The sequence below is a fragment of the Dromiciops gliroides genome, chromosome 5 (assembly GCF_019393635.1).
Source record: "Dromiciops gliroides isolate mDroGli1 chromosome 5, mDroGli1.pri, whole genome shotgun sequence".
NCBI classification, from domain to species: Eukaryota; Metazoa; Chordata; class Mammalia; order Microbiotheria; family Microbiotheriidae; genus Dromiciops; species Dromiciops gliroides.
The window spans coordinates 265,570,345-265,583,028 of record NC_057865.1 but is presented as its reverse complement, the minus strand read 5'-3'; the positions used below and the strand labels follow the sequence as shown (position 1 = coordinate 265,583,028).

Sequence of the window (12,684 nt, the reverse complement as noted above, 5' to 3'; positions counted from 1 at the left end):
ATAGATTGAGAGCTGAAAGGCACCTTCAAGGGTATCAAATCCAACCTCTCCGCTTTACAGATAAGGACAAAGAGGTTGAGAGAGGTTCAGTGACTTGCCCGGAATCATACAGCTAATAAGGATCTAAGGCAGGATTGAAACTCAAATCTTCCTGACTCCAAATTTAACCAAACCCTCTCTCCACTGGACCAGATTAATAAATTTGTCTTATTTATCTTCTGAGGAGACACAGAATCATTTTAATAATAATCCTATTTAATACTTTTAACATTTCCCCATAAATGGATTATAACAATGAAAAACCCAATAGGAACAGTTGGGAGTGGAAAAGTCCATTTCCAATGTGATTTTAAGAAATCAATCTTATTATAGGCCAAGTAGTTATAAGCTTATAGAGTTGTAACCAGGAGAGGGTAACCGGAGCTCTGTCCCAGGGTACTGGTCCCTGGAGGGAATGCACTTCCTCTCCCTAAGAAGACTTCGATCCTCCTGGGAGCACTAATTTCTGCAAAGTGGATGATCCATTGGCCACCAGCACCTTCCCCGCAACTATTACTGGGAAAAAACTTCTACCCACCCCTCTGCGAATATGAATGAGCAACCCTGTTGCTACTTCCCTTTATAATTCCCAATTTGAGTCAAACATTTGGTGTAGAGTTAGTGGAAGAAGCTTTTGTCAAATGACCATTTATCAGCTTCTCAGCCAGATTTCAGTTCATTGGTCTTCCCACTGTTCTGTCTTCTCATTTAGAAACTTGGAATACCCCCTTGGTAAATTCTATTGACATCTTCTCCCATCAACTAGGCACAGATCAATTTCTATAGCAGAAACAACTTTTGCATATCAAAATACAGGATGAAGGATTTCTTTGTGATGGTATTAGAAAGAATTTTTATTCAGATATAGATTGGATTAGATGATCTCAGATGTCCCTTTGGATTTTGTAATTCTGGGAAACAATGATAGTAATAGATAACAATCATACGGACAGCTAGGTGGTGCAGTAAATAGAGCACTGGGCTTGGAACCAGGAAAACTCGTTTTCATGAATTTATATCCAGCCTCAGACACTACCTGTGTGACAAGTCCTTTAACCCTGTTTGTCTCAGTTTCTCATCTTCAAAATTAGTTGGAGAAGGAAATGGCAAACCACTTCAGTATCTTTGCCAAGAAAACCCCAAAACGGAGTCATGAAGAGTAGGACATAACTGAAATGACTCAACGACAACATTTATGTAGTTTGCAAAATGATATGTGATATCATATGGTATTAAAGGAACATGTATCTAGTAGAGAAGCCATTTTAAAATGTATTTATTATCAATTGGTCTGGAAGAATCTTTATTATTTTTTCTCACATCCTAAAAATTATTTTTGAAAAGTTTTATTAATTATATTTATACTTTTATATCACTTAAGTCTGATAGCATATGAGATGTTTTATACCCATAGTCCCCCACCTCAAAACTGTCCATTTTAACCAACAGTGCAACCAAGTCACAATGAATGATTACTGATCTGGAATACGGTGTTACCACACATAGCTAGCAAATCTTGTACTACCAACAGCACACAAAGAATGTGTGGTATACACTAGTGGGTATTGCCATTGAGAGACCTTACCGCTTCTCATCTCTCACACCTACCAGGCATGTGGATAAATGTACTGAACCTCAAGTAATTCTTTAGGACTTAATCTATTGGGCTTTGTGGCAACTGAAGGAAGCTGCAACACTGAAAAAACTGACCAACAAAAATTTCCGTATTCTGCTTATTACACGGGTCATTAAATGTTGTGAACATGCTTTCTGAATGACCCTTCAAAATACGTCAAGCCTTCCATGATCCTCTCAGTATAGGTAATCCCTTCACCAGCTCAGATTTGCAAGAAAATAATTATCAATAAAAGATTTCTTGGGGGTACCCAGACATCACTTTCTCAATCCTTTCTCCCCTATACTCCAGAAAGTCCAGTTCTTGATCTGAGACAAACCCCAGAGAAGATACGAAATGGAGACAAACACTTGGCTCTTAGTACTCTGGCTTGTAGGTCTTCTGAATTTTCTTGGGTCTCCTTGACCCAAGATGCTGTCTCCCTGGGAGACAGGATAGGTGTTTGGGGGCTTTTCTCCTGCTTTTGCTAACTACCATGCTGAAGGTCTCTCCCTGCTTTCTCTACCATGTGGCCGGAAACCATGAGAAGTTCATGGTCAATTCTTTACTGGTATAATAATAGTATGCTTACCCAAAACTGATATGGCAATAGTAATGATTTTTTTAAAACACGGATTAAAATCCCCAACCAACATAGAAGGTGCTTCTTAACAACTGCTCTGGCCAAAAATATTCATCACCCGGAGGCTCATCTATCTGGGAACGAACTTCTCTCAATCTTCATTGAACTGGTCTCCAGAAAATAGACATTCAATCTACCACAAAGTCTACAATTCAAGCCTTAGATCTGTTGCCCAAACCTATTTCATTTTATTTTCTTTTTTCAGGTTGGGCAGTTTGACTTAGCCAAAGGCAGGCCTGGCACCCTAAGTGCTCTGGGGTGGGTGGGTTCGCTTCTTCACTACCACCGGCTTCTGGATCCGTAGGATGGCACTGGCCCAGCGCAGAGCAGCCATGTGGAAATCCTTCCGGTATTTGTTCTTGTGGATGATGTGCTGGACTCTGTTGAGCGTGGCCCGGGAATTTTTGTGGTGGTCTTCACATAAGAAGTGACAGGCTTCCTCTGACCTGCCCGGCTTCAGCACCTCCACGTGTCCTTGCGCGCTCGGCCGGCTTGATGCCTACCGTCTTCCAGTGGACCAGCAAAAGGAGTTTCGGGCCTTGAGGTTGTTAGACTAGGTGCTGTACGTCTGCTTGTTGCTCTTGATGAGAAAGCTGGAGCAGTTCCGGAGGACCATCCACTGCAGATGGGCCGACGGGGGCTGCGGGGGCTGCCCTTGCGGCCACTCCCAGAGATGGAAAAGGCCCAAACCTATTTTAGTTAAGTCAACAGGCACTTATGAAGCACCTACTGTCTACCAGGTATTATACCAAACACTAAGGATATAAAGAAAGGAGTCCCAGTTCTCAAGTTCACAGTCTAAGAGGGGAGACAATATGCAAGTAACTATGGACAAACAAGATATAGACAGGATAAAGTGGGGGTATTCTCAGGGGTAAGTCGCTAGCATTGTTGTTGGTTAGTTATGTCCAACTCTTCTTGGCCCCTTTTGGGGTTATCTTGGCACAGATACTGGAGTAGTTTGCCATTTCCTTCTCCAGCTCATTTTACAGTCGAGGAAACTGAGACACATAGGGTAAAATGACTTGCCCAAGATTACACATCTAGTAAGTGTCTAAAGCCAGATTAAACTCAGGAAGATGAGTCTTCTGGTCTCCTGGCTCAATGCTTTATCCATGGCACCAGCTAGCTGCCCCCTGGGGGATATACTAGCATTTTTTTAATTATTGTTGTTGTCTTGGTTGTGTCTGATAGGGATGATATCAAGAATGACTTCTTGCAGAAAGTGGAATTTTAGCTCAGACAGGCAGTGGAGAGACAAACAGTCCAGCAGTTTTGTTTTTCTAATATACACTGCTGTGGTTATTAATTTAACTCTGTAATGGAGAAGTTATAAAAATGAGTAATACTGGGGCAGCTAGGTGGTGCGGTGGATAGAGTACTGGCTCTGGATTCAGGAGGACCTGAGTTCAAATCCGACCTCAAACACTTTATACTTACTAGCTGTGTGACCCTGGGCAAGTCACTTAACCCCAATTGCCTCACAAAAAAAATGAGTAATACTTCATGATTTCCCTTTTTTCTCTTTTCTTAGACATTTAACTGAAAGGTGGTACAATACAGTGAATGCTAAATCTGGGAAGACCTGAGTTTGAATCCTGCCTCAGATACTTACTAGATCTTTGACTCCAGTCAAATTACTTAACTGGTCACTGGCTTAGTGTCCTCATCTGTAAAATAGGGATAATAATATTACCCATTTCTCAGGGTTTTTGAGGATCAAAATAAAATGAGATAATAGATGGAAAGTGCTTTGCAAACCTTAGAGCACTATGTAACTAGTAATAGTAGCAGCAGCAGTTGTGGCAACTAAGTGGCTTAGTGGATAGGGCACTGGGCCAACAGCAATCAGGAAGACCTAAATTCAAAGCCAGCCTCAGAAACTAGTTATATGATCTGGGCAAGTAGTGATGGTGGTAGTAGTGGTAGTAGTGGTAGTGGTGGTGGTGGTGATATAGTCATTATCTCTATTTTAGGCTATAGAAACCATAATGCAAGTTGTAACTAGTACACAACCCCCCAGACAAATCTTAATAAACTGTCTGAGGAACACAGGTTAAGTGAACTGTCCACAGTCAAGATAATAAACATTATTCCAAAAACTTTTATTAAACACCTACTATGTTGATCGGAGGCGGCATATGAATTCATGTCTTCCTAACCAGAAGCCTGATTCTGTATCCCTTAGACGGCTTCTATATTTATTATATAATCTTTAGAAAATTTCCCCATAGGAATTAAGATAATTTTGTGGTATCCTCCATTTAGAAAAAAAAAGAGGGTATGTGTGTGGAGGAAGCTAATAATGGATTAATTAATGCTTGTTGATTAATTGACTGAGTCTCAGAAAGGCCAAATACCTAGCCTAACATTAGAAGAAGGGGGGAAGGGGGGGCGGGGCCCAGCTAGGTGGTCCTGGAGTCAGGAGAACCTGAGTTCAAATCCGGCCTCAGACACTTAGCACTGCTGTGTGACCCTGGGCAAGTCACTTAACCCCAATTGCCTCACTGAAAAAAAAAAAAAGAAGAAGAAGGGGGTTGGGGAGGAGGAAGTGTGATGATTTGTGTATCATTTCAAGGCAGTGGTAATCTGAGACATAGGAAGTGAATTTGTGAGTGTTGGGAGGGGAGGGGAAGAGATTAGAGAATTAAGGAAGTAGGATGTTTATCAAGAGATAGGCTCCTTTTAGTCAAGTAGGGGGGTGGTTTCATTCAAAAAGCCTCTAGAAAGAAGACTAGAGTCATTTCTCCCTTCCTTTCCCTCCCTGCCCACAGGCTATATTCAAGTATTAGGTTTACCCAGAGCCCTCACATTTCTTCTCTTTAACCTTAGTCCCTTTCATCTTGAAGTTCATTTACAAGCACTCCCTCACCCTTGGTTTAGCAACGTATGTTTTATCTTGATTTATTTGAGCAAGTGCAATTAGAGGCAGCTAAGTACCTCATTGGATGGAGAAGAGATACTGCCCCTCCCCCTGCCCCCGTGATCACCGATCATAGATTTCTAGAGATAGAGTTGAAAGGGGACTTCCGAGGTTATCTAATCCACACATCCCCCCTCTTTTTACAGATGAGGAAACTTCAAGGTCACACACATAATAAGTGACTGAGTTAGGATTAGAACTCGAGTCCCATAACTCCAAATTTGACATTCTTTCCCCTGTACCATACTTTAGGACAGTTAGGTGGTGAAATGGATAGAGTGCTGGCTCTGGAGTCAGAAGGATCTGAGTCCAAATGAAGCCTCAGATACTTAGGACGATGTGACCCTGGGCAAGTCACTGAACCTCTGTTTGAAGAAGGAAATGGAAAATCACTCCAGTATCTCTGCCAAGAAAACCCCATGGACCGCATTGGCATTTTGGACAGTATGATTTTTAACTTAAGATATTCAAAACACTAGAAACAAAGCAGGCACCCACTGACTGGAGTATGACTGAATAAATTATGGTATTTGTGGAGTCAGGGTACATTTAGGTTCAAATCCAATCTCAGATACTTATTAGCTACGGACTTCAGATTTCTCATCTGGAAAAGGAGGGGGCTAGATTCAATTTCAAGCCTTTGAGGGTCCCTTCTATCTCTAAACCTTATGATCTGATAAATACGAAGAAGTCAGAGAAACATGAGAGTACTTGTAAGTTTGAAGAAAATGGAAGGAGAACAGTAGCAACACTGAGAAACAATGAACTGAGAAGTTCCCTTTCTCAGTTGGTAAAGAGATATGAACTAGGAATGTAGAGCTCAGTCCACAGTGGAGGCAATTGGGTCTGGGGCCCTGGCTGTCAAACAAAAAAGGAAAGGGTGGGGGGCAATATACAGTACATAAGACTCCCTACAGGCTGCCTATTGACTTAGAAAATCACATATTAACATTAGCTATGTTATATTGTATTCTTATGTATTTTGTTAAATATTTCCCAGTTATATGTTTTTTTTCTTTTTTTTTTTTTCCGGTGAGGCAATTGGGGTTAAGTGACTTGCCCAGGGTCACACAGCTAGTAATTGTTAAGTGTCTGAGGTCAAATTTGAACTCAGGTCCTCCTGAATCCAGGGCCAGTGCTCTATCCACTGTGCCACCTAGCTGCCCCCCAGTTATATGTTAATAGGGTTCAGGGCACTGGGGAGCTTTGGGAGTTATGTTTGACATCTCTGGTCTAGGGAATAATATGTTAGACTTGGATTCAGGAGGACCCGGGGTGAAATTCCTCTTTAGACACTAGACCCTGAGAAATTCACTTCTGCACCCTCAGTTTCAGTTTCCTCATTTATAAAACCAGAAATCCTCTAAACCATCAAGGTCCTTTCATCCCTAAATGCCTCCAGTCTGAACCCCAGAGATTACTATAGGCATTAAGTAGGTAGAGCCTGGAAAGGCTTGGAACCCCTTACCCCAATACCCTCCTCTAACCATGTCCCAACAGGATCTCCTCTTCCTGACGGTGCATCCTAAGGACCCCTGGTGTTATTCAATCGTTTCAGTTGTGTCTGAAGTTTTCTTGGCAAAGACACTGGAATAGTTTGCCATTTCCTGCTCCAGATGAGGAAACTGAGGCAAACAAGGTCAAGTGACTTGCCCAGGGTCACATAGCTATCAAGTGTCTGAAGCCAGATTTGAATTCAGGTCTTCCTGACCCCAGACCCTGCACTCCATCCTCCTAACTGCCCACAAAGGACCCCTGCCATATGCCTGGAGTTTAAGTCACATATATATATATATATATATATATATATATATATATATATATATATATATATACATATATATATATATACACACACACACACACACATTGCCTTCTCAAGTAAAATGAGAGCTCATGATAAGAATAGTTTACCTCTGGTATTGAATGAGTCCATTGAAGGACTTCAAAGTCCCCTTCAACAGAGCTCAAAATGGAAGGGTATAGAAGTGGGCCAGAAGAGTGCTCTCTTTTTTCATAAAAGTATTTTATTATTTTCCAGTTACATGTAGAAATAGTTTTCAACATTTGTTTTTATAAGATTTCTAGTTTTAAATTTTTCTCCCTAAGAATGCTCTCTTAGGGGCAGCTAGGTGGCACAGTGGATAAAGCACCGGCCCTGGAGTCAGGAGCACCTGAGTTCAAATCCGACCTCAGACACTTAACACTTACTAGCTGTGTGACCCTGGGCAAGTCACTTAACCCCAATTGCCTCACAAAAATAAATAAATAAGTTAAAAGAATGCTCTCTTGGAATGCAAATTAAAACAACTCTGAAGTATCACCTCACACCTATCAAAATGGCAAATATAACAGAAAAGGAAAATATTGGATGTTGGAGGGGATGTGGGAAAATTGGGATGTTAATCCACTGTTGGTGGAGTTGTGAACTGATCCAACCATTCTGGAGAACAATTTGGAACTATGCCCAAAGGGCTATAGAACTGTGCATACCCTTTGATCCAGCAATACCACTACTAGGTTTATATCCCAAAGACATCCCTCCCAAAGACAAAAAGACCTATTTGTACAAAAAGTATTTATAGAAGCTCTTTTTGTGGTGGCTAAGAATTAGAGATCAAAGGAATGTCCATCAATTGGGGAATGGCTAAATAAGCTGTGGTATATGATGGTGATGGAATATTACTGTGCCATAAGAAATGACAAGCAGGATGATTTCAGAAAGGCCTGGCAAGACTAGTATGAACTGATATATAGTGAAGTGAGCAGAACCAAGAGAAAGTTGTGCACAGAGACAGCAATATTGTTCAATGAAGAACTGTGAAAGACTTAACTGTTCTCAGCAATACAATGATCCAAGATAATTCCAAAGGACTAATGATGAAGCATATTATTCACCTCCAAAGAAATGACTGACATTGATTGAATACAGACTGAAGCATGCTGTTTTTTACTTTCATTTTTTCTTTTATTTGTTTTCTATATAAATTACTAATATGGTAATATTTTACATAATTGCACATGTATAAACTATATCTGATTGCTTACCACCTCAGGGAGGGAAGGAAGGAAAGAATTTGGAACTCAAAACTTTAAATTAAAATGTTTATCTATTTATCTATCTATTCATTCATTCATTCATTTGTTTATTTGTTTATTTTTGTTTGTTTGTTTGTTTGGGTTTTTTTGCAGGGCAATGGGGGTTAAGTGACTTGCCCAGGGTCACACAGCTAGTAAGTATCAAGTGTCTGAGGCCAGATTTGAACTCAGGTCCTCCTGCATCCAGGGCTGGTGCTTTATCCACTGCACCACCTAGCTGCCCTCCATTTGTTTATTTTTAAAGAATGCTCTCTAGGTAGGCTTGGTTGTTGTTTTGTCCTTCATTCTCAAAGAGGACCATGACACTGGGAGGTGATGTCATGACTTGCAATGAATTGTATATAAGTGAGGGAGGGCTGTGCAAGGTCACCAAACTCACTCTCTCCTCCAGAGCCATGTGGGTCCAGTGGCAAGATATATATTAGGATGACTGGAGATAGCCCTGGATGTTTAAGGCAATTGGGGTTGACTTGCTCAGGGTCACATGGCTCATGTTAGAGGTGAGATTTGAGTTCAGGTCCTCCTAACTTGAGGCCAGTGCTCTATCAACTTCAACACTAGCTTGGTAGAAGGGTAAGTAAAGAGGACCCAGCCACATAAGCATTCAGCTCCTGGACAACTGAGCAACCTTGGAATTCAGGGGGTTGGCATTGACTTCCCAAACTTTGAAACAAAACTTTTCATGATGTTGAAGAAAAAAACTCCATTTCTTGGTTGTTGACATCAAAACCAGATGGATGGCAAGCCTCTTTGTTAATTTCTCTATAAAACTGTAATCCCAGGACTCCCAACGAGAACCACATTTATCCTGGCAAATCCTGTATTCTAGTCTTCAAAGTCACTATTTATTAAATGCCTACTGTATGTGTAAATTGATCCAATAAAGACAGTCTAAACCCTTAATTATGGTGGAATTGGGCAACAGGATAAACCTGCCTTGCAGGCCAACCAAGTAAGAAGTTTCTACTGCATAGAGTTTTGATGTTTCAGGGGCAACCTTGAATCTCTGTAGGATCTAGATTCAATGAATTCAATTAACCTAAGCCAGGAGTTCTTCATGTGAGATCCCTAAGTCTTACGTAGATGGATTTCAAGGGGCCCATGAACTTGGAGGGGGGGGGATTACATTTTTATTTCAAATTAATTGGTTTTCTTTGTAATCCTGAATATTTTATCCTATGCATTGGATGGCCAAAGGGCTTGTAACCCAAAGATAGCCCTGATCCAAGGTTATCAAAGCATTCCTGGCCCAGCCCCATACATTCTAGCTCCACCTTTTGGAAGGAGAAAATGAGAATTACTGGAGTTTATCCCTCTAGAGAGGAGTAATCATGTCTTTTATACACTCTGCACACAGCTACATAATACTATGCTATACTATACTATACTGTCCTGTTCTGTAGTATACTATACTAGTATTTATATGGCAGTTTAATGTTTACAAAAGCACTTTACAAATATTAGCTCATGTTTTATTCTAGCAGAGAGGTTTGCAGTCATTTTAGTCCTGTAGATGCTTCGTGACCTCATTTGGAAGAGGAACCTATGAGATTATCTTATATGGGGAGATACCTGAGTCATTTTCAGTCATGTCTGGCTTTTCCTGACCCCATTTGTTTTTTTGTTTTTTTTTTTTTCTGTGGGGCAATGAGGGTTAAGTGACTTGCCCAGGGTCACACAGCTAGTAAGTGTCAAGTGTCTGAGGCCATATTTGAACTCAGGTCCTCCTGACTCTAGGGCCAGGGCTTTATCCACTGCGCCACCTAGCTGCCCCCTGGGGTTTTCTTGGCAAAGATACTGGAGTGATTTGCCATTTCCTTCTCCAGCTCATTTTATAGATAAGGAAACTGAGGCAAACAGGGTTAAGTGACTTGCCTAAGGTCACAGAGTTAGTGTCTTGAGGTCAGATTTGAACTCTCAGGACTTCCTGATGCTAGGTTCTATTCCCTGAGTCACTTGGCTGCTTAGCAGGAATGTAGGTAAAATTATCCCCATCTTACAGATGAGAAGACTGAAGCCAAGAAAAGTTAAGTAACTTGCCCAGAGTTACCGGACTACTAAGTGTATGAAGCTGAATTTGAACTCAGGTCTTCCAGGTCCAGCAATCTATTTATTGCCCTTGACACCTAGTGAAAGTATAGAGACAGTCACTGAGGAAACAGAGGCCACATTAAAGAGGCAGCCAGCCAGCTCATAAGTGCACTGTATGAAATGAGGAAGTATCAGTCCATCAATAAAGTACTCGTTAATCAGTTACCATGTTCCCCGCACAGGGTGACCGAAAGACACCAAAGTCCTGGAGTTCCTGCCCTCCCAGGGGCTTACATTCCATCCTGAGAAAAACAGACCACAAACAAGACAAATACAGGACAACCTGGCACAGTTGGGATCAACTAGGATAGGCTTCCTGTAGGGGGTGGCGCTTCAGTGGAGCTTTGTAGGATTCTAAGAGGTGGAGCAGCCTGTGCCCTGGCACAAAGTCAGAGGCACAGAGAATACGTAGGGAACAAGAAGGCCAGTTTGTCTAGACCATAGAATACATCGAGGGAAGTCAAGGGCAATGACCTGGAAAGGTAGCTAGGAGCCAGGTTGTAAAGGGCTCTAAATACCATCTTGAGGACCCTAGGGCACGGGTTCTTAACTTGGAATCCGTGTTTTCTTTGTTTTTTAACGGGTGAATAAAGTTTTCAATATAATTGATATTTTATCTATCTAAAAAATAAAACCTGCAATTCTAAGAAAGCATCGATAGCCTTTACCAGACTGTCAGAAGGGATCCAGTATACAGAAGAGGTTAAGCTCCCAGTTGAGTTTACTGAACAGAGGCAGCGATATGGTCAGACCTCTGCTTTTGGAACATCTCTTATGAAATGGTTAAGTATTTCTCAGCACTTTTCTGCACAGGATGGTCCATGACAGGACCAGAAGCCCTAAAAGATAGGCTAAGTGAAGGTGTCCTTAACTCATAGGGTAGGAAGACACTCAGGGAAGTACAAGAAGAGTTCCAACAAATCAGGAAGTGAGCTTGATTTAATTAGCACTGCAGGTATGGGTAGCTAGCTATCACAGTACAGCTGTAAACCTGGAGTCAGGAAGACTCATCTCCCTGAGTTCAAATCTGGCCTAAGATACTTTTTAGCTGGCTGTGTGACCCTGGGCAAGTCACCTAATCCTTGCTTCAGTTTCTTTACCTGTCAAATGAGCTGGAGAAGGAAATGGCAAACCACTCCAGTATCTTTGCCAAGAAAACCCCAAATGGGGTCAGGAAGAGTCAGACATGACTGAAAATGACTCAACCGATACAGGTATCTCCCCATATAAACTAATCTCATAGGTTCCTCTTCCCCCTCTTTTATTTTCATAAAGTGGAGAAGTGGAAGTCTTTTTTGTTTGTTTGGTTTTGGTTTTTTGGGTTTTTTGCAGGCAATGGGGGTTAAGTGACTTGCCCAGGGTCACACAGCTAGTAAGTGTCAAATGTGTGAGGCCGGATTTGAACTCAGGTACTCCTGAATCCAGGGCCGGTGCTTTAACCACTGTGCCATCTAGCTGCCCCTGACAAGTGGAAGTCTTAAGTATGAAAGTATTAAAAGGATGAGTCTGTGGGAGATAAACTGCCTCACAATGTTAATTCAATTAGGCTCATTTATTATCCTTCTAGGAAAGGGATTACAGTCTATCTTCTCCCAACCACTCCCTCTTTCTATTGTCATTTACAAAAATTGAGAATGCTCCAAATCATTCATCTTTTTTTTTTTTTTTAGTGAGGCAATTGGGGTTAAGTGACTTGCCCAGGGTCACACAGCTAGTTAAGTGTTAAGTGTCTGAGGCCGGATTTGAACTCTGGTACTCCTGACTCCAGGGCCGGTGCTCTATCCACTGCGCCATCTAGTTGCCCCTCAAATCATTCATCTTAAGAGAAATGCAAATCAAAACAACTTTGAGGTTTTTTCCTCCTCCCCAGGAAATTGGTTGAGATAATATTAGACAGAACTGGCCAGTGCTGGAGGGATTGTAGAACTTGGTCTTTGTTGGAGGAGTTGCAGGAAGATGGACATATGAATACTTTGTAGGATATACACCACACACCCAACCATTCTGGAAAATGATTTGGATACATAAGATAAATGTCACTAAACCATTCAGACCCTTTGACCAACTGTTGTGCCAATCCATTAACCTCCCTAGATCTTAGTTTCCTCAACTGTAAATTGAGAAGGTTGGGTTTTATGGTTTCTAGGTTTCCTACTAGCTCTAGACCTATGGAAATCGACCGTTATGTGCCCAAGATTGAAGATGGAACCAAAAATATCGATAGCGGTACTTTTTGTGGCAACAAAGTGGGTGCCCCTAGACTGAGGAATGGTT

At 41.5% G+C, this 12,684-nt stretch overlaps 1 pseudogene; it reads right to left on the bottom strand.

The window, feature by feature from the left end:
- Positions 1 to 2,541: 2,541 nt before the first annotated feature.
- Positions 2,542 to 10,651, bottom strand: LOC122729029 (annotated as a pseudogene).
- Between the last annotated feature and the right edge of the window lie 2,033 nt (positions 10,652 to 12,684).